Source organism: Haemaphysalis longicornis, unplaced genomic scaffold, assembly GCF_048455015.1.
Source record: "Haemaphysalis longicornis isolate Haplotype H1 unplaced genomic scaffold, Haemaphysalis longicornis Haplotype H1 scaffold_10, whole genome shotgun sequence".
In the NCBI taxonomy this organism is placed as follows: Eukaryota; Metazoa; Arthropoda; class Arachnida; order Ixodida; family Ixodidae; genus Haemaphysalis; species Haemaphysalis longicornis.
Genome location: NW_027526204.1, coordinates 58,719,475 through 58,739,747, shown reverse-complemented (window position 1 = coordinate 58,739,747; position 20,273 = coordinate 58,719,475). Strand labels below are relative to the sequence as shown.

Sequence of the window (20,273 nt, the reverse complement as noted above, 5' to 3'; positions counted from 1 at the left end):
CAGTTGCTCCTTTCGCCTTTTGTAATAACTCTTACAAACAACCCAATTGGTATTCACCAAATTAGAAAGCGCAGTCCCACTTGTGGCAAGCAGTGTGCAAAATGTAACCTTTGTCTAGCTGCAAGATGTCTGTACTTGGTCTCTGCATTTTCATTTCCCGCCCTGAAAACTAATGCTTAACATATCTTTGCTGTACGGCCGCCTAATTCCGTCGGGTCCGGGTTACCGAGGAAGTGCTGTCGAAAAAGTTAATCAAGCCTTGCGAAGGAAGCGCTCAATGGACGAGAAGCTGTGCCAAAACAGGCCTGAACAACCGTCGCTGAAGCAGACGACAAAGCCGACGGAATAGCTCTTGCCGACACACTGGCCGGAGTGAGCAGTCGTCGGCGCACGGGGAACGCTGGGTAATAGCGCACATTCGCCGCGCCATCTAGATTGTGCTCCGTGAGTGAAAAGTGCTCTCCGCTTCCTCATATGCGTTGCAAATTTCACGTGGAGCACGCCACTACGAAAGCATTAGCTGATAGAGGTAGAATGCTTTGCTTTAAAAGGTCGCACCGCCACATAACAGAACCACTGATGTCGTTTCCCTCCAAGTCCACGAGGAAAGCTTTTCCGTCGTTTTTATTTTGTATTGCGACGGCGATGCGCTATGAACGATTATTAAAACATGTTGGTTTAAATTGTATTACAATAGATGTTATGAACGCAACATGCGCAATACGTTACATGTATCGAAATATAATCGTAATACCTTAAACAAATCATTACTGATGTTTAAACACACAACGTTGGCTTCTGTATCAAGGAAGAACGTCTGCCTATAGCTGTCCAGATCTCGTGGTGTTTTTCACCGCCTGTAAGAAACTGGTCATCCCTTTTAGGCCTCAGCGCCACAATGTTCACCCGCAGATTCACTGTCGCGGTCAGAATGAAAACACTTTGAAAGGACTGTATTAAAGCCGCGGGTATCGGACCGCCTTCCTCATTTACAAGAACTCGGCAATTTTTCAACTCTTGCTCGGGAATCAGGCCTCCCACAAATCCCGTTATGGACCACACAGGGGGAAGATGGTGGTTGCTACTCAAGGTAGCGTATAGGTTGTATGCACTGGCGAGGCACGCATTAACGCAACCATGTGAGTGAGCCGTGACAGTTTACATCGGGCTTCACGGGATGGCCGTGATAAACACATGATGTGTGCTGGACGTTTTGAAGTCTACCGCACCGAACACATATTAATACTTCGACTCCAATGTGAGTGCAATTAATAACATCTTTTGGCATCACCCTTAAGAATCGGCTTGAAACGAAGCAGACGACGCACGCCGGTGTTTTTTTATCGGCGTGCGGGCGCAGTGCCACCAGCTGTTCCACGCCCGTGGTGCTTCGGCTATGTCCGTGGCCGTTTTAAGTGTTGGCAATCGAAAAATTTAGCGACACCTTTCAGTGAATACCATATATTCATGGTCAATGTTCTCCGATTCGCGTTTTATCATGTAGCAGATACATTCATCTGAACGATAGACAATGTCATAAAGTATTTTAATAAAGGATTTTCCGGACAAGCCTCAAAATTCTTTTGTTGAGTGTGGCGCACCCCAAAGTCTTGGTGTGCGTTTGGGGTATCTCTGGTGAGCCTGACGAACAATCCTCTTCAATACGCGTCAAAACCTTCATATTCTTTACGGTTCTTTCAAGTTCTTTTGAGGACGTAACACTTCGTCTGCTGGGCGCATTTTCCTGAGAAATCACTTTGCTTTCTTTCTGGGAGAAAAGGGTCCCCTGCTTTTTACTCAGTGTGATACATTTTTATTCTGACGTTGTTACCCTTGTTTACTGTCTGTTAGTTTTCGCATTTTGTTACCTTCTCCGCCGCCAGCTGCGTCTTCAAAAAGGTTTTACTGACACAAGCAAGCAATGTGAGAAGTGTGCTAAGTCATTTTTTAACACTTTATAAGCCTTTCTTTTTCCAATCCCGCGTAGGCAGCGAAAGCACCGTCTTTCCACATGGCGATTCCAAACAGCGTGACACATTCTTGCCCATCCGGGCCGCTGTCTAACATGCGAAAAAACAAAATTTACAGTCGTTTAGCTTCTCCGCCGTGAGGTTGTTCAAACGGTAAAAAAAAAACTTCTGAATATTTATTCACGGTCGCCTGTTTGCAATCGTTCTGCACCATAAAATTGTACTTGGTGTTTTTTTTTAATTGTTCTTAATCAGTTGTGCTCACTGAACTATACTGGTGTAAATAGAAGCGTCCATCTAGTGCAGTCCTACTCGGTTAACACATCCAGATTGGTGGCATCGCCCATCTACGTTTAATCCATCCATCCAGCCATTCATCAATGAATCCATTCTTCGGCCCATCCATGAATTCTACTTATCCATCTGTTCATCCATCCTTACACTTCTCCGCGCACACACACACGCACGCATGCACGCACACGCACGCACGCATGCACAGTCACACTGACGCACACGCACACGCTGACACTCACAGTCACATTCACACTCGTACTTACACTCACTCACACACACACACAGTCACACTCACTCACACACACGCTAACACACACACGCACGCACTCACACACAAGCAGACACACACACACACCCACACACAAACGCACACACACACACACTCAACCATTTGCCCATTCGTCCGTCCACTTATCTGTCTGTCCATTCGTCCGTCCTCCCGTCCGCCTGAGTATCCATCCATCCATGGATCCATCCATCCATCCATCCATCCATCCATCCATCCATCCATCCATCCATCCATCCATCCATCCATCCATCCATCCATCCATCCATCCATCCATCCATCCATCCATCCATCCGTCCGCCCATCCATCCGTCCGCCCGTCCATCCGTTTAAACGAGCATATTTGAGGTTCCCAAAAACTTTGTTTTTGTTTTCTTCTTACATTTTGATTTCGAAACCGTGCTTATTGGGAGTAATTTTCCAAATACCCTGTAGTCTTAACAAATCCGTGCGCAAACACTTTTAGCATTATTAGTACCTAAAATTAGCAGAGAAATTTTTGAGGCAGTTTTCTTAAATTTCATGAAGTCTAAATTATTAAAAACACTTTTTCTATGTTTGTTGCGTTTACCAATAGTAGATTTTACCACATGTAGCCTGTGGCAGCGTATTTTATGCCATTCGGGGTGAATGACCTATGCAAAGCGGTGTATACCACAGGCGTAGAAGTGTATCATACTTAAGTCGAGTTCTTTTTTTACCACGAATAATGAAAGATCAGCGGTAACATACCTTGCATCGGTATGCTGTGTGCGCTGCGAACATTTTTATGAATTCTGTAAACCTTGTGTGGGATCGTGCTTACTCGCTTTGTTCCGTGATTGATTGGCACAATGGCGTGTGTCGTATTAACAATGCCTTCCTGAAAAGTGTCAATACACATACACAAAACACAAAAATACAGTACAAATCAAGCTAAGTGAAGTTTACGGTATGCAAAAATAATTTTTGCATACGCCAGGAAGTTTCGCTTTCTAGACAGGAATCACTCACAACAATTTAGTGGAGCGGATTGAAAGCGTTTATTGTTTACTGAGTTTTTCTGGTAGAGAGTCGACCAATTTGTCCGAAGAAGTAATTCGGCGGCGTTTAGAATGGCTGTGATGCCTTGAAATCATTGCGTTTGCATTTAACTAGTCATATGTACACAAAAATATTGTCAAGTTTACACCAAAAGAATATTTGACCGAAAAGCGCTGCGAATAAAACGTTGGAAATTTTTTGTTGAAATTTTTGCAGGAAGTGTTCAGCACCAATAAAATGGCTATTATTTGCCTTACATTCACATGCCTTTCATTCACATCCAATTCACATGCATTTAGTCGGCTTGAACGTCGAACAAGCTATCAAATAATAATGAGGGGTTGGTCTGTCATGTTTTGTCGCACGTCTCGACCAGCTCAGAGATGGACACGAGAGAATCGTTGGCACGTATACCACAGCACACATATATTATGCACTAGAACTCTTAAGCAAAATAAACAACAAAGCAAACAAACCACTCAACCGAAGAAATTCCTAAATACTAATCCATAACAAAAAACCCGCCCGCATCTTCCCACGGGGGGAACTCGAGTAAATGCGTCGCAGAGTGGTGGGGGTATCGCGTGAATGTTGCGTAATTGGGTATGGTTTGGGAATGCTTGATTGTTATTTCGTCTTTATTATTCTTATTTATTGAATGAAGGAGAAGCGAAGGCAAGGAGTGTAAAGTTAAAGTCTGTCTTTATTGCTTGGTGCCGTCGTTGCATTGGACGGAGAGGATGACTGCTTTGTGGTCGCTAAAGTGCACTGTCAAGGGTTCTTTGAGGAGCGGTCGTGCGATTGTGTAACTGGTGAAGACGTTGCTTCCATCGCATCTACTCGAGTCAAGCAAAGCGTCAAGTCAAGCGACAGCCAATCAAAGACGCCCTTGACTGAATTCCGAACACGCGCTCCGCCGCTTACATACACACCGCCCGCGTTCGAGGGAGAGGAGTACGGGGAAGAGACGCGCATACAAACACTTCCGTACACAAGCGCGCGAACTTTCCACGCACCCACCACGCCGTTATCACGTGTACACGCCCTGCCGCCGTTACTGTTGAGCGCGACGCAGCGCACAGACGCGCTCCCCCCGCACCGCCGCAGCTGTTGTTGAGAGCGACGGAGCGCACGGGGTACACGCGCTCCTCCCGCACCACCGCACCTGTTGTTGAGAGCGAGGAGGGTACGGGGGAGAGACGCGCACCTGCGCCTTGACGCGACGCGCATGCGGAGTGAGCGTGTGGATGGCGCCGCCATCAACGACGGAGGACCAGGCGAGCCTAAGAAATGCTCCGCATTTAAAAACCCATAAAAGCCAACAAACCAAACCAAAAGTCACTACAATGAAGTCCCTAATAAAGCAACCCATCATAGCTCCAGTCTATACAACGTGCATATTAACAATCCTAGCAACAATGTCCCTAGCGGACGGGCCTATCTCTGTCTCCGGCGCTGATGTGTCGTACCCGTAGTGGGGCCGTGACACGCTGGTAGTCCTAGTTGTCCGCTGTAGCGATGCCGGTGGTGGTGGTAACGATGTAGTTGTGCGTGGTAGTCACACACTGTACCCCTTTTCAGCTACCTCTCGTGGTAGCCCTCGTAGCCGGAGGTAACCCCTACGCCTCGGGGCCGTCGCTGTGGTAGCAGGTAGCACCGGGAAGCTCCGGAACCGTCGCCGCGTGGGGACTGCGAAGGCGTTAGTAGACGGTGCGTGCTCGGTGTACGCAGGCACCCGGCCGTCGCCGCTGCCCCACCAAAGCGCAGGTTGGTGGTATGACGCGGACGTAGAAGCCGATGCCACGTCGGTCCACTCCGGCTCAGGCTGACGTGGCTCTGGTCGATGGCGTGGCCTCTACCCCCGGCTTGTTCCTCGGACTCGTCCACCCTGACCTTCCTGCTGTGGCGTTCTTCTGATTTCTCTTTCTGTCCCGGCCTGTGCACCGGAAATAAATAGCCTTTTCCCGACCGTCGCCGCACTGTTGCATTCGCTGGGCCCGTGCCCGCCGCATGGGTGACCGCCACATTGGTTATTTCTGCACGTGCCTCCATCGCGGCACTTCGTCATTAGGCTGGCCTCTTCGCGGGAAATTTGAATTCTCTTTCTTCGTCTTCATCGTCGTCGGCCTCTGGCTCCACTATGTCTCTTCATCTTTATTCCCAAGGGGGATTGCCCCATTAATCGTGACACGGTCTGTCACTGGCGTAAATAAATCATTTTCAAGGCTTGGCGGCGCAGCTCTCTGATGTTACAAAAGGGTATCCTGGAGGGATATGAGTCCTTCATTTGCGGATGCAAAGGCGAAGCGTCGCCGCAACATCAGGCTATCCTAATTTTGATATCGCCGAATATTAGCAGGATCTTATACAGGCTCAATTACAGACTTTTTGTATTATGGGCTCGTTTATGCCTCTGATAGCTTCCTTCATTTGCGGAGCCTGCTGTCGTAGCCCTGAATTGCGATACCGGATTAACCGAGTCGTTTTCGCGATGTCACAACATCTCATTTTCATCGCACAAACCTTAAACTCCCTGTTTTACAAAAAGTGGCATTGGTGCAGTTTTGTGGTAGAGAAAATGGGGGCGAGTTTAAGCAGTGAATGGCACATTTTAGCTTGTAGGATAATCAAACCAGCCTTGAGGAGTATAATACGAGTGGGTAACCACAGCGCTAAATGAACACGTAACTAAGAAAAATAAAGTTTGCTCAGTGTTTACAACGGTGGGTTACATTCTTTATGTAGTGCCCGTCACGGCACATCATGATATGAGGGTCACTGTAGCGAGGGTGAGCACTAATTGTGGAAAAGTAGTGGCCCGCTAACGTGGAGGCATTGCGCCCCACCTCTTCATTCTGCTAGCACCTTGCATGTGAGCGTGTGTTTTCGGTCGTTTAGCCTGTACTTACAGTACCGGCGAACCTTAGCAGCCCGTGGAACCATATGGGTGGAACTCCATGCGACAGCTAACCGTTTGGGTGTCATTGAAGCAGCGGTAAGCCTGATAATCAAGCTAATCCTAGACAACCAAGAATGCCAAGAATAACTAGCTGTACCTCAGTTCACGCTACGTATATCCTGGCATAGCCGAGCTAAGCCACTGCTGATTTTTGTTTTGTTTCTAACGGCGAGAATTCTCTACCCCTGAAAAGAACGTGCTGGTTTTCCAAACAATGGGGCAATATGTTTTTCATTGCTGACCTGTTCCTACCAACGCATCCCTGAGAGCTTAATGACACTCTTCTTCTACTGCCATTTTGAATGTTCAACAATAATGCTCGAGAAACCCTAACTTGACTGGTACACTATAAAAAGTCTAGCAGTGTTGAGCACTCTGTCTTCAAGTAAAAACGCTTGTCCCATCTTTCGCGCTCTCCTCGCGCATTGGGCTACTTCCTTACGCACAGAATAGAGGCCCCCCTGTCAAGACAGTCGCGACTGATCGCAAAAATCCCCACCCGACAGCGTGCACTTACTCTTCCCGGAAGAGGCGCGTGTGCTGCTAAAGCGGGAGTCAAAATACTATTTGTGGAAGTTGGTCACTCGCTTCATGGCGCAGCACCTGAACCGTGTAAGAGAGTTACAATACCATTTTATAGGAAGATGCTTTTGACCGTTACAAGCTCTACTGGCTGCGGCGTTACCGGACACAGCATAGGCGTACAACTAAGCTCTTTCGGAAAGGATTGCGTTACGCCCGAAGAGCGTTCTGCTATTCCCCGTGAGGCAGCTTATTTTCACTCCGCCTGCTAACACACCGTACTCCCCCTAATTCTGCGCTAGAATCGACAAATGAGCACTTCAAAATGTGCGTGCTTTCGACAGGTTTCACCTTCTGGGAAAGTTGAAAACAGCAAGGGACACGTAATTTGAAAACATGGCGCAGAGGCCAACGCAAACACAGACTTTATTTTCTAAGGAAACATCACATAAATATTATCTCTTTCTGCACTTTTGCACGCAAACAATTCTTTGAAAATAAATACCAAAGCATAAAAATTGGGCTGTACTGCGTTTCCACAAAGCACGCAGACCTAGCTGCTATGTAGGACACATTTATGAAACATTCAAAAATAAAAAACCAGCAAAACTAAAATTCGCAAATTCGTTACATTTCACTTAAATAAGTTAGACTAACACAATCAATGATGGAAGTACGCCCACGCAAAAACGGGACAGACATTGACACAAAACTTGCCTTATAAATACGCCTGTTAGAGAAGAGTATACAGAACGAAATTCAAATATAATGGCCTTCGGCACATTACTGAGTCTTTCAACGGACTGAAAAGTGAGAAAGTATCTAGTACGAACTGCAAATACCAATAAAATGCAGCAAAAGAAAATTGAGCGGGTGAAAACAATTCAGCCCGGTATATTATTAACGCATCAAAAGTTGAAATAATGCAAACAATATGAAAAGACACGGACGCAAAAACACTGCAATAGATATATGGTTCGGAAAAATAGCAAACAGCTTGAAACATTCATACTGATTTTTCTAGCAAACCTTATTTGTACAACTTCAGGCTACTTCAGTTAACGCAATTGACAGGGGAGCTGTCCATAACACGGCCGAAGTTAAGTACCAACTTCCTCGTGAATTCAAGACGTAAAGCTCAGCTCAGGACCGTCTTAATAAGATTTTACTAAACCGTAACTTGCCTATACCCCCTTGGCGACCAGCCTATATCCTCTTGTACCGCTTGAATTATAGTTTTGCTGTGGGCTCCTAGGGCCAATCTGCCTACCGCCCTCTGATTTACTTCCAGGCCCGCTTGGATATCTGGCTTCATGCACAGAACTGAATTTGCGAACGTGAATCCTGGTACCATTATTCCTTTCCAGACTCCCCTTACCCCCTCGTATTTGGCGTATCCCCACAGGGATCTATGCGTCATTATAGCCACGTTCCATCTTCATTTCGTCTTAGGATATGCCTCATGCGCCTGCGTGTAATCTTCGCTGTCGTTCAGGTATACTCCTAAATATGTATACTCTTTCACCAATGGTATTTTTCCTTGCTGCACTGATACTGTTTTGTGCTCCGCGCCCTCGTTAAAGACCATGGTCCCCGATTTTTCTCTGCTAAAGGATATCTCTAGGTGTGTCGCTCCTTCCCCGCATATATTCATCAAGCCCTGCATACTCATTCGGTTGTCCGCCATCAATAATATGTCGTCTGCATATATTATTCCCGGAACCCATTGCTCCACCACCAGCCCGTTTTTCATGTAGGATACGTCGAGCTCCAGCTTACTGAGTTCTAGCTTCCTTTCTAACCCCGCCATGTAGATCATGAACAGCAGCGGAGAGAGAGGACATCCTTGTTTCGAACACTTGTAGGTCTATACAGGCCTATTGTATGTTACCCCCTCCCACACTATTTGCACTTGGTTCTCCCAGTATAGCTCCCTGAGTAAGCTCATGAATTCTGCCCCAACTCCCTTGTCCTCCAGGATGCTCGAAAGCCACTCCCTGTCTACATTATCATACGCCGCTTTAATTTCCAGAAAGGTCACAAAGGTCGTTTTTGCATCTTCGCCACCTCTATGCATTGACGTACCACAAATAAGTTGTCCTCTAGCCTTCTGTACGTTCGAAACCCATTTTGAAGTTCCCCTAATACCCTATTTTCTTCCACCTACTGCTCTAGGTCGAACTTCACTGCCTGCATTGCTAACCTGTACAGTACTGACGTGACGGTTACTGGCCTATACGAGCTCGGGTTTGTCCTGACTCCTTTGCCCTTGTACACTAGTTCATCCTGCTCATTTGCCACGCTGCTGGTAATACAGTTTCTTCTATCCTTGTTCGGAGGGCTTGTAGTAGCTTTCCCTTGCTCTTTGGCCTTAACTGGTTAATCAACTCCATCGGTATCCCATCCGTGCCTGCCCCGGTATTTTTGTGGACTTTTTGCTCTGCTCTTTTACATTTCAGCTTGTCCCGATCTATCTCCAGACATTCCGACCTACCCGTCACGACATCTCTGTCGCTGCGGGGCCTCTTCATCCACCTTATCGAACTTCTCCGTGATGATTTTGTGTAGGTATGCCAATGCTTCCTCTCCCTTGAGCATCTGCCTCTGCTCGTTTTCTATAGTACCGCCTTCTGTGGGACTCGTACGTTTCCATTAATGCGTGCACATGGTTCCAAAGCCACAGCTTCGAGGGTAATGAGCAACTAAAGAGGTCGGCGGGGTACAGACTTTTGCAAGACAGTCGCTACACCACCAGAGGAGTGAGTGCAGCAGTCCCTGTCTCTCCTGAATACTGTGTATTGTTTGAGGAAGTTGGTTTGTGTAGGTTTTAGGTGTGTTTCTTGTAGGCATAGGATATTTGGATAGTACTTGTGAAGGATTTCGTAGACGTTATCGAGTTTTTTAATTAGACCCCTACAGTAGTATTGGATATTGCTTTTAACTGCCATAAAAGATTAAAACAAAAATGTTGGGAGTAGGTTTTGCTTCTATGAAGATCCCTATCCCCCTGAGCCCGAATCAGTGCTAGTGACACGGGGAGGTTGTGGTTTTTTCCCGCGGCCAAGACGGCCGCGCTGTTTGTTTTATGCCTGCGATGCAGACCGAGAAGGCGTGAAATCCATGTCGTTGTGTGAGTTTTGGGACGTTCACGGGATGAAGGTTTTACGGTGCCCCTCCCACAACGTGTTTGATAGGATGGCAGAAGATTGAGGCACCGCCTTTTTTATGTGCGTGACATAACTGCAGAAGAGGGGCCTCCTGTACTCACATCTAAAGCCACAAGAGTTTCAGCGCCCCGGCCGGAGTCTGTCTAGGACTGACAGCAACGCCACTGCCAGTGCGATTCTGCTCAGGTACCACGGTTGCGGGCACTGCTGTTGATGCACGAGTTGTTCGTCCTTCCAAGAGCAGCAGCTCGAGTGGTGGGTGCACCACCAAGTCAGTTTCACTGACGTGAGTAGGCGCAGAAACCAGACGCCACCCTACCCATTGGCGGGCCGTGCTTGCGCAGCTCTCAGAGTGAAGCAGAGCATACCGCTTACGGGCTTCTGGAAATGAGAGATTTTGCGTCACTTTTAGGCTGATGATTTCTGTTTCTTTCCTAAACTCCTGGCAAGAGCGTGAGTATGCTCCGTGGGGTCATTTATAGTTGCAGCACTGAAGTTCTGAGCTTTTGCAGTCGTCTGCAGAGTGTTCGTGCTGAGAGCACTTCGCACATGTTTGTTTTCCTCGGCACCAGTTGCTAACGTGTCCATACCTCTGACACATGGTGAAACAACGTCGCGGGTTTGGGATGTATGCTTTTGTCTTACAGTGCAAAATCCTGCGTTTGCGTACTCAGGCAAAGTGCAGCGATGAAAGGTCAATATAATGTGGTTCGTTTAATTTCGTTTCCATCCCGTCTCAGGGTGTTGCTTTGCACAGTGGTATAACCTTCAAGCTGGTCAGAATGTGTTGCGTTCGTCTGTTCTGATTCGGAGACGACACCTTGTCAGCTATTAAGGGTACGGTGGGGCGTTACTGTGGTTTCAAGGTCGGCTAGCTTGGTTTGCTCCAAAAGTGTGTTCGACTGCTCTCTACTCTTGACTTCGATCAGCAGTTCCCCAGAAGGGAGCTTTTGCGCTTCATACTTTTTGCCTATGGAACTTTCAATGATCTTTGCCACTAAAACACAGAATTTTCTGGTGACGGGAGTTGCCTAATCAGGCGACTGAATCATTAGAAAGCGTGGAACTTGTCAGTGTTCTTGAAAACGAGGTTAGAAATTGGTTTGAACAGTGCTTCGGTGCAGCCTCGTTTCGGGGCCCATCATTTCTTTTGGGTGGAGTGGAGAAGGAAGCCAAAAAATATGGAATGAATTCTGTGGCAAGGCCAGTTACGCACCACGGAGCCCAAGCAGGGAGCGTGGTTTTGCAGACCACTCTAACTGTCATCATCATCATTATCATCATCATCACCAGCCTATCTACGCCCACTGCAGGGGAAAGGGCTCTTCTATTACGCTCCAATTTCCCCGGTCCTGTGCCAACTGTGACCGATTTACCCCGCAAACTTCTTGATCTAATCTACCTGTCTAACGTTCTGCCGCCCCCTACAGCGCTTGCCTTCCCTAGGGATCCACTCTTTTACCCTTAATCACCAACGGTTATCTTGCCTTCGCATTACATGCCCTGCCCACGTCCATTTGTTCCTGTTAATCTCTACTAATATGTCCTCAACACACATTTGTTCCCTGAGCCACTCCGCTCTCTTCTTGTCCCTTAATTTTACACCTATCATTTTCCGCTCTTTTGCCCGCTGAGCTGTCCTCAATTTAAGTTGAACCTCTTAGTGAGCCTCCAAGTTTCTGCTCAATAGGTGTGTACTGGTAAGATGCAGCTGTGATACACTTTCTTCTTCAGCGACAATGGTAGGCTGCTATTCATTATCTGAGAATGTCTGCCATATGCACCCCACCCCATTCTTATCCTTCTAATTATCTCTGCCTCATGGGTGGGATCTGAGGTCACAACTTGGCCTAAGTAGATATATTCGCTTCCCACTTCAAGTACCTGGTCCGCTATCACAAACTGCTGTGCTGTCCCGAAGTTATTGATCATTACTTTGATTTTCTGCATATTAATTTTTAGGCCCACGGTTCTACTCTGGTTGTCCAGTGCGGAAAGCATGCTTTGCAATTTGTCCCCCGAGTTATTTAGCAAGGCAACGTCATCAGCAAATCTGAGGTAACTGAGGTTTTCTCCATTAATTCCTACTCCCACCTGTACCCAATCCAACTTTATGAACACTTGTTGTAAACATGCTGTGAGTAACATTGGTGATATTGTGTCTCCTTGCGTGACGCCCTTTCTTGTCTGACGCCGTTCCTCTAACTGTACGTTGCTACTATATCCCTAGGCTCAGAATCTAGGGTGAAGCCGTCGCACACGGTTAACCCTCGCCGCCTGGAGAAAAAAAAACAGAGAAATGAGGAAGAGAGAGGATGACAGGATAGGGTTAGAAAGAAACATTAGAAAGGAAAATAATGGAGAAGAAGAAAGGAAAAGATGAGTGGCTTATTCCCCCAGGTAGGGTCAGAGTGGGGGCACCATCTACGGGAAGCGGGGGCCAAAGTGGAGTGTTGCCTCTTCCAGGGGGCAAGAAGGTCAAGAAGAACCCTCGCTTTTCTTCAGCCACCAGGTAGTCCTTTTCACCGGAGACCGCAAATCCCCACACAGCCTAAGGAATGGGTGGGTCTAACCCACATTGGCTCGGGATCTGCGGTGTCGCCACTAACGTCACCTTGAAGAGACAAGGTGCCCCTGCGGGGAATGATAAGAATGGGACTATTGCGCTGATGAAATAGCTTTTTCTGGACTATGACCATGTATGAAGCCTATGTCTTTTCATTGGTAGAGATCGGCTTTTAGGTGCGGAGTACCTTAGGACCGCACAATATCCGTACGCTTCCGTACGCATAGCATTTACAATTGCAAAAAAAATCACACAGGCACCGGGAGGATTCGAGCCTGCGTCGGGCAGACAAGACAGAGTTAATGACACCTCGTATTACCCAGTGGGTTACGACCGTGAGTTAGTACCCGAGACTCAAACGGCTTACTCCCGCGCCTGTAATCATGCGCAGCACCTTAGGACCAGGGTGTCGAACCGGAATTTTTTCGGGTTCGGTTCGGGTTCGGGTTCAAGCCTTTCGGGTTCGGTTCGGGTTCGGTTCCGGAGCACCATTCCGTTCCGGTTCGAACCGGTTCGAACCGGTTCAAACGGGTTCGAACGGGTTCGAACGGGTTCGGAGAAAAAAAAGCAGGCGTGTTTTGTTTTTTTTCTGTTACAGTAGAATCTCGATAAACGGAAATCGCTTAAACGGAATTGCCGCTTAAACGGAACATTTGCCTGGAATTTGGTTGGTTTGGTATTCAGATAACGTAAAAAAAAACTCTCGGTAATCTAAACTAAAATTTCCGCATCACCGTGTAAACGGAACCAGAAATGGAACTTCTTGTGAAATCCACTGCCATGAGAATCAGCTTTTTACCGTTCCGGCTGTTTCGTTCTTGTTTTTTTTTCTTCCTCCATACTTTTTTAGCCTTGCTGGCCTCGTAAGCCTCGCCTCGTAAGTGGTTAGCCGTGTTAGCGCAACGAATGCAACATCGCAGTTCTTGTTCCAGTCGTTCGGTCTCGATTCTAGACGCCGAGCCTACAGGGCTCACCTCCTGTCGCCTCGTTCGTGCCATCGTTGTGCTATTCGTCCTTCATTACCACGTTGCCGTCTTCTAAATTCGGTGGCTCGTAAGCACTCGCGAAGTTGAGGCCTCTAGCCTCCGTGAAGATGCAGTTGCAAAGACTCAAACAAAAATAATTGACGCATTTTGTAGTGCACAGCGACTCATTGTTGCGAAATCAACTTTGTGAATGCCGTGAGTGCCTACGCTTCTTGTAGTTTTCTTGCTTTGTGAAAACTATCAGCTACAGTCACTGTTTAGTGGTTAGAGTTCTATGAAAAGCCCTTAGAAGTGTGTACGCACATAAACTTGCACATTAGAACATCTCTCTCAGTAAACGGAACTCCTGTTAAACGGAACTAATTTTTCCGGCCCCTTGAAGTTCTGTTTATCGAGAGTCTACTGTAATTTTTTTTTGTGTTCGGTTTTTGTTTCCTTGTCAGGTTTCCATGTCAAAAACGATGCCTTGATGTAGGTTTCTTTGTGCAAACGTTTTGTTTTAGCCAAATAAAGCAAGCCTGCAACACTTTTTTCAACTTTGTCTAAATATTGAATGCTTGCAGAAAGTAGTCAACCAAAACGTCCAGTACTTAGATCAGGGAGTCGGAAAGTCCCTCAGACAAAAAGTACTGCTCTGTCCCCATCAGATAACTTACAAACTTGCTTGAAATATTTCTCGTTTCCCCAGTCTTGGCTTTCTTCTACCGCTGGAATGACGTCATTACAGCGATTTAGCGGCCATTTTCTAGCTTTCCTTAAGTTGCGACATTAAAATGAAATCCACAAAAGCGAGCAGAAACGGAAGGCGTATCTGCTGGGACGAGCAAATGACGCACTGCTGCTCTGTGCTGGCAATGGCTGTAACTTTCGAAGTGCTTCCAGATGCGAAAATAAGAGTGAACGCGTTGATCTAAAGTGTCGAAGAGTTCCTTTAACTGTAAAATGTACTACAAAATGTTTTCTATAGCAGGTCTACGATTACAACATTAACTGAAGTGAAATGAAAAATTCGCTCGGACACATAAGACTGCGTATTTGTATGAATTTGAAAGCCCTGCTCTAATGGCCGCAAGTTTATTTTTATTGGTTTAGTTTCTTTCATTTTTATAATTCAATTTAATTTATTCTTGAATCATAACACTGCAGGTTTATACCCCGCAGTTGTTTTCTTAAGGAAGAAAATGGCACACGATTACGACACTCACTAATGCGAAATTTGAGTGCAGCGCGAACTGTAGTCCTCACGGCGACGGCGCATAGATGCTGTGCCTCAGGGAGTGATTGCGTCATCACCTATTGCATGACGGTGCGCGGTATACTCTGTCGTTATCTCGTTAGGCGTCGCCACTGTGAAGCACGTCTATCGCGGTCACGGAATTACGCCCTCCCCCTTACACTTTCGTCACACTTCAACCTCCGTTTTCCTGCTAGCTCTATCTCCCATGGCGTCTTCGTTCTTTCGGTTACAACGAGTCCGACGCTGAGGGACTACGCGAAACCACCGGAGCGGGTGCTTAAGGGCTGCGCTCTAACGCATGGCACTACGTAGCCGCTGTGCAGCCATGTGATCCACTCCCTTCGCCGACAAGTGACGGGCCGCACATCGTCGTCTCCAAATAATGCGTACTTGCCACAGTCTTCTGGAAGGGAAACAGGTAGCCTCCTGAACAGTGGGCAGCACACGGGTGCCTCCGCACCTCCCCCTCGGTGCATCTTCGCCAGAATCTTCTGGTAATGGGCAGCCTACCTGCAGACTGCTTATTGCCCCGTCCTACCATAAGCAGTCGACCCGTCCGTCCACAATCGTTTTAATGCGTAGCATGCCTTGCCGACAGCCAGGACCGTGTAACAACCTTCATTTCCACAAAAATGCAGATATAGCGGAAGCTCCACCTGTAATCGCTATAATAGCGTAAATGGCGATAACTGGTCGCACGAAATTTCGGAAAAACTAAAAGATAAAAAAAGTAATTACCGAAACTGGCGAACCATAAGACACCATGCATTTCCACAATAATGAGGATTTCGGGAAATTTCCACCTGTAATCATTATAATAGTGTAAATGGAGATATTTAGTCGAACAAAATTTAGAAATGTAAAAAAAATAAGAAAAATGTAAAATAATTGCGGAAACTGGCGAAACTGCGAACACCCTGCATTTTCACATAAGGCAGACTTCGTGAGTTACAAATGTAATCGTTATAATAGCGCAAATGGAAATAATTGGTGGAATGAAATTTGGAAAAACTATAAAATAAGTAAAATATTAGGCCAATAAGGAAAATGGCAAATCGTATAACTGCCTGCATTTCAACAATAATGGAGATTTCGCGAATATTCCATTTGTAATTACAGCAGCGTCAATTGAGATAATTGGTCGGACAGGATTTATAAGAACAAAAAAAAATTGCCTGTAGAAACTCACACTGAGGACAAGCGGCATATGAATTTAGTCGATAACTCTAAATTTCTGCAGAAATTTTTCAGTACACTGGAGTGTCGCCATGGTACAGCATTTTGCGTCTCCGCTCCCTCCGCCCGGGCGTCTCGTGGCGGGCCGCCCCTCGACCCCAAATCACGCATCCTCGCAGAAATCGTGTTCCTGGCATGCAGCCAGGCAGGCAGCCAGGCAGGCAGGTTGTTTACTGGCAAGGTGGCAGTCTTTTTGGCGGGCAGGAGAGCCTGAGCGCCCCACATCTTCGCACAATGAGGCAAAAAATTTTGCATTGTAAATAAATTGGTTGGTCTGCTACGCTTTTCATGTACCCCTTGTTTCAAGGACACTTTAGCTTTAACACGAAATCATTAGCACTGCTAGAAGTCGAAAACAGTCCGGCGTCGGCGTCAACCTCCGACTGTCAAGCGTGGCTGGTGGCGTATAAAGCGATTTCCTTCTGCTCATCTTTCATATGCTAACCTACCAGTTAGAAAGAAAGAACGGCTTTCATGACTCATTGGACGTCGTGTACAGGACGGCATTGCATACGGAACCACCGGAGATAGGAACTTGCTCAATGGCACTTCAGCGACAGGTGAGAGCGGTTTGGCTCTACGAAAGATAATAGCTGAGTGAAGTCACAAGCAGCAGTAATTATCCCTCGTAGAGAGAGGGAAACTGAACTTTAAATAAATCGAGGAAAAGTTTCAGAGAGGCGTCCTCATTCAAGGGGTAGAGTCGACAGTTTTTTCCATCAAGAGAAACTGATCTTCGAGGCCGGAGCTGGCCAAGGCTCTCTCCCAAATCTCTATGGAAACGTGGAAGTTGAGTGGATCCAGGGTGGACTTGTCGCAGCCACCTACTGTGTGTATGAGGTTCCCAGGCTCTCCACAGAAGCGACGAAATGGAGAGAATTGTGTCCAGTCAAAAAGGTGAAGACTGGTGATGTGTCGGAAGGTGTTAATCCGGAGGGTGCGGAATAATCTTTCCTGGTTATTCGGTAGCCATTTGTGCGGGAAGGAATACGTTTTACGGGAGAGCCTATAGTGCTAATTAATTTCCTGGTATGCATACAGGATGCATGCGCTCCGGCTCGGCTTCATCAGCGCTGGCTAAGCTGGTCAAATTTCGAGCCACGAGGTTGGTGATCTTATCTGCCGGCGATGCCAGTATGAGCTGGTGCCCATACAATCCTGGCTGGTCTCGTTGGTGGAAGTGTTGTAACATGCAATATACTGTTGGCAAAGTTGCGCCACGCCCACGGTGTAAGAATAGTCCTGATAAGGGCTGTGTTATGAGACGTTTGGCGCCGCTTTGGCTAAGCACACGTGATCGCCGCTTTTTCAGCTTGGAGGGGGCTGTGTTCGGGGGTTGAGATGCTACACCGGTGGAAGGCTGCAGAACGGTAGCACAAAGAAAGAGAATGTATTGGCTATCAGGTGTCTTTCCCATCAAACCAGTTGATCGTTCCTCTTTCTTTTTTTCTTTCAGTTTAGTTGCTTCCTAGTCTAACCTCATATATATACACATTTTGAGAACCTTTTGATGAATATAAGATATTCATTAGACAATTAGTTTTTAACTTCAGTGCGAGATGTAAATCTTACGCGAGAAACAACATAAGAGCGTAATACTTGCATAAAAAAGGCCTTTTATAGCATTCAGGTGGTCGACACATAACATTCCGGCTATTTTGTGCGTAACTATATTTCCTGATTGGTCGAGAAAGAGAACGCTGCGAAATTTACAAATGCCAAGGACCCCAATGCTATCATGTTTGGTCCGACCCTCTAATCCGCCTTAACGTACCCGCTAATTCCTCTAATCCATATTAATCAACACCGCAGTCCCACTAATTCACATGAGTTCATTCACTCATCTCCCGAAACCACCCCAGTCTACCCGCTAATCCGCGTTAATCGACTTAAATCCATGCATCAAAATGCTATCGCATCTACTTTAAAAGTGCAAATGAGAAGGCTCCAAATTTTTTTCAATTCTCATGTTCTCGTAGGGCAGTACCCAAAGAACACAACGGCACTGTACAAGAAAAAGTTATGATGACGTAGAGAACTGTGAGTGTTTGTGTCTCAGTGCTGTTTTTATAAAAGCACCCACTCAAACTAAAATAAGTGGAAGATATGGATTTATTGTTGATGGTGTCCCTGAAGGCCTTCGCAAGCGGACACGAATGCATTCGAATTAACAACATGAAAACTTCACACGATTTTAAACACACTGCAGATAGAAACCATAAATACACCATGATATGTTGCCACGGAATATGCGTTTTAACTTAAGTTATTCTAAATGTAAAAAGATAATGGGAGGAGATGGGCAATACCTAAAGCAAACTAATAGTGTATACGGACTTTACATTATATTTACGGTAATAATAAGATGAGAACCTTACGGGCATTGGGAACTGCAGACTATGCAAAATCTTTCGTGGTGCCGTCTGGCGAATGTTAAAAATATCCTCAGACGCAAGGTAGGGTACCGAAATGGAAAACTGGAAATCACAGTTTTGAGGCCCCGGAACCGGTTCGGAACGGTTCCTTCGATTCGTTCCGGTTCGGGTTCAGTTCCAAAATGGCGGAAAAAATACGGTTCCGGTTCAGTTCCGGTTCCGGGCGAAAATTCTGGTTCGGTTCCGGTTTTCGGTTCGGTTCCGGTTCCGGTTCGACACCCTGCTTAGGACCTCCCAATGTCCATCCGCGTCCATCCGTGTGCACACCACCATCAAGCGAAAATCAAGCGAAATTCGTTTGTTGAGCTGTGAGTTGCAGTTTCATTTAGGAAATAATCAAGGTGCAACTCACGGCTCAAATCGAATGAAGGTCGGGACGCAAATCGGATGTCACTCGGGGCCAAACTTGGATGTCATTTCGAGTCCTTGTGCTCCACACCCTCCCCATCATCCGCGGAGTAGAGAGGCTGCCATTTTTATTATTGCTTTTGGTGGAACTTCAAATGTCGATTGTCAACCCATTTAAGATTTTCGGGTGTGAATATATAGGCCTTTCTTCACTTGCATTCCACCCACCTTCCGCCTTTTTCATTGCGACACCACAAACTCAGACCGTTCCAAGTACTTTACGTCGCAGGTAAGGCCCACATATTTTGTGTCCCACTTCTTCCCTAAGTGTAAACCTGGGGATTCGGTCGAAGGGCCTTTAAATGGCCACAATCGGGCCTTTCCTAACAATGGCAGTAGAGAGCCTTTGGAATTCGCACAACTGCAAAAAAATCACCATACTAGTTTATAAATGTAGATAATTCCGGACGTACCTGGCCTCCATGGGACAGCGATGCAATTCAGATGACTCCTGTGAAATGCAGCAAATACAGTACAACAGACGCTTGGCCCATTCGCAACCTCAAATGTATTTTATTTCGGAGAAGTGCCTATGGGTGATTAAAAGTTAAGTTCCTAAAAAATATTTGTACTAATATTAGTTCTCTAGAAATAGAAGCAGCCAAATAACGAAGCTTGTATCTTCGCCCTACACATAACCCTAGGTTTTTACTGATTGTACAGGAGAGTGAGGTGTTAAGGTTGCTGGCAAGGGGTAGTATGTGCCCCAAACGGTTCAAGAGTGCCCTGTACATACACACAACATGCTTTGAAACTTCACTTTTCCATCAGATAATTGTTCAGACTTGTTTTCTGTGCTAGCGGAAGTTCCGTTACCTTCAAATCTGTTTGGAATGGCTACCCTTATAATGCATGTCCTGCGGCAGTAAACATGTTGTGAGTGCTTCCCGGTTTAGTCCATGGTGTATTATGTTTTAACGGTACGGGGGACAGCATTTACTCCGCCACTTCTAAAAGTCCAAGTTTTATTCGAAATAATAATGTACGTTTCTTAGGCACCCACGCAAGCAGCCTATGGGATTACTGGAACTGAAGGACACAGTAGTCAGATCTCTTACGTTCACTATAGCTCTAATACCATTCAGACAACCTTTACTTTGAAGTAAAACCTCGCTTGAATATTTTTAGGACTGGATAGCCTCAAAACATTGCTCAAGTGGTGCTCTGTCGTTTTTAATGAAGCT

At 46.4% G+C, this 20,273-nt stretch overlaps 1 long non-coding RNA gene across 1 annotated transcript in view; it reads right to left on the bottom strand.

Moving 5' to 3' along the window:
* Positions 1 to 20,273, bottom strand: part of LOC144157753 (uncharacterized) — a 96,396-nt gene that overhangs the window by 29,293 nt on the left and 46,830 nt on the right. The window contains exon 4 of the long non-coding RNA XR_013319846.1: positions 3,283 to 3,412. This is a non-coding gene — a long non-coding RNA (uncharacterized LOC144157753). The remainder of the gene's footprint in view (positions 1 to 3,282; positions 3,413 to 20,273) is intronic.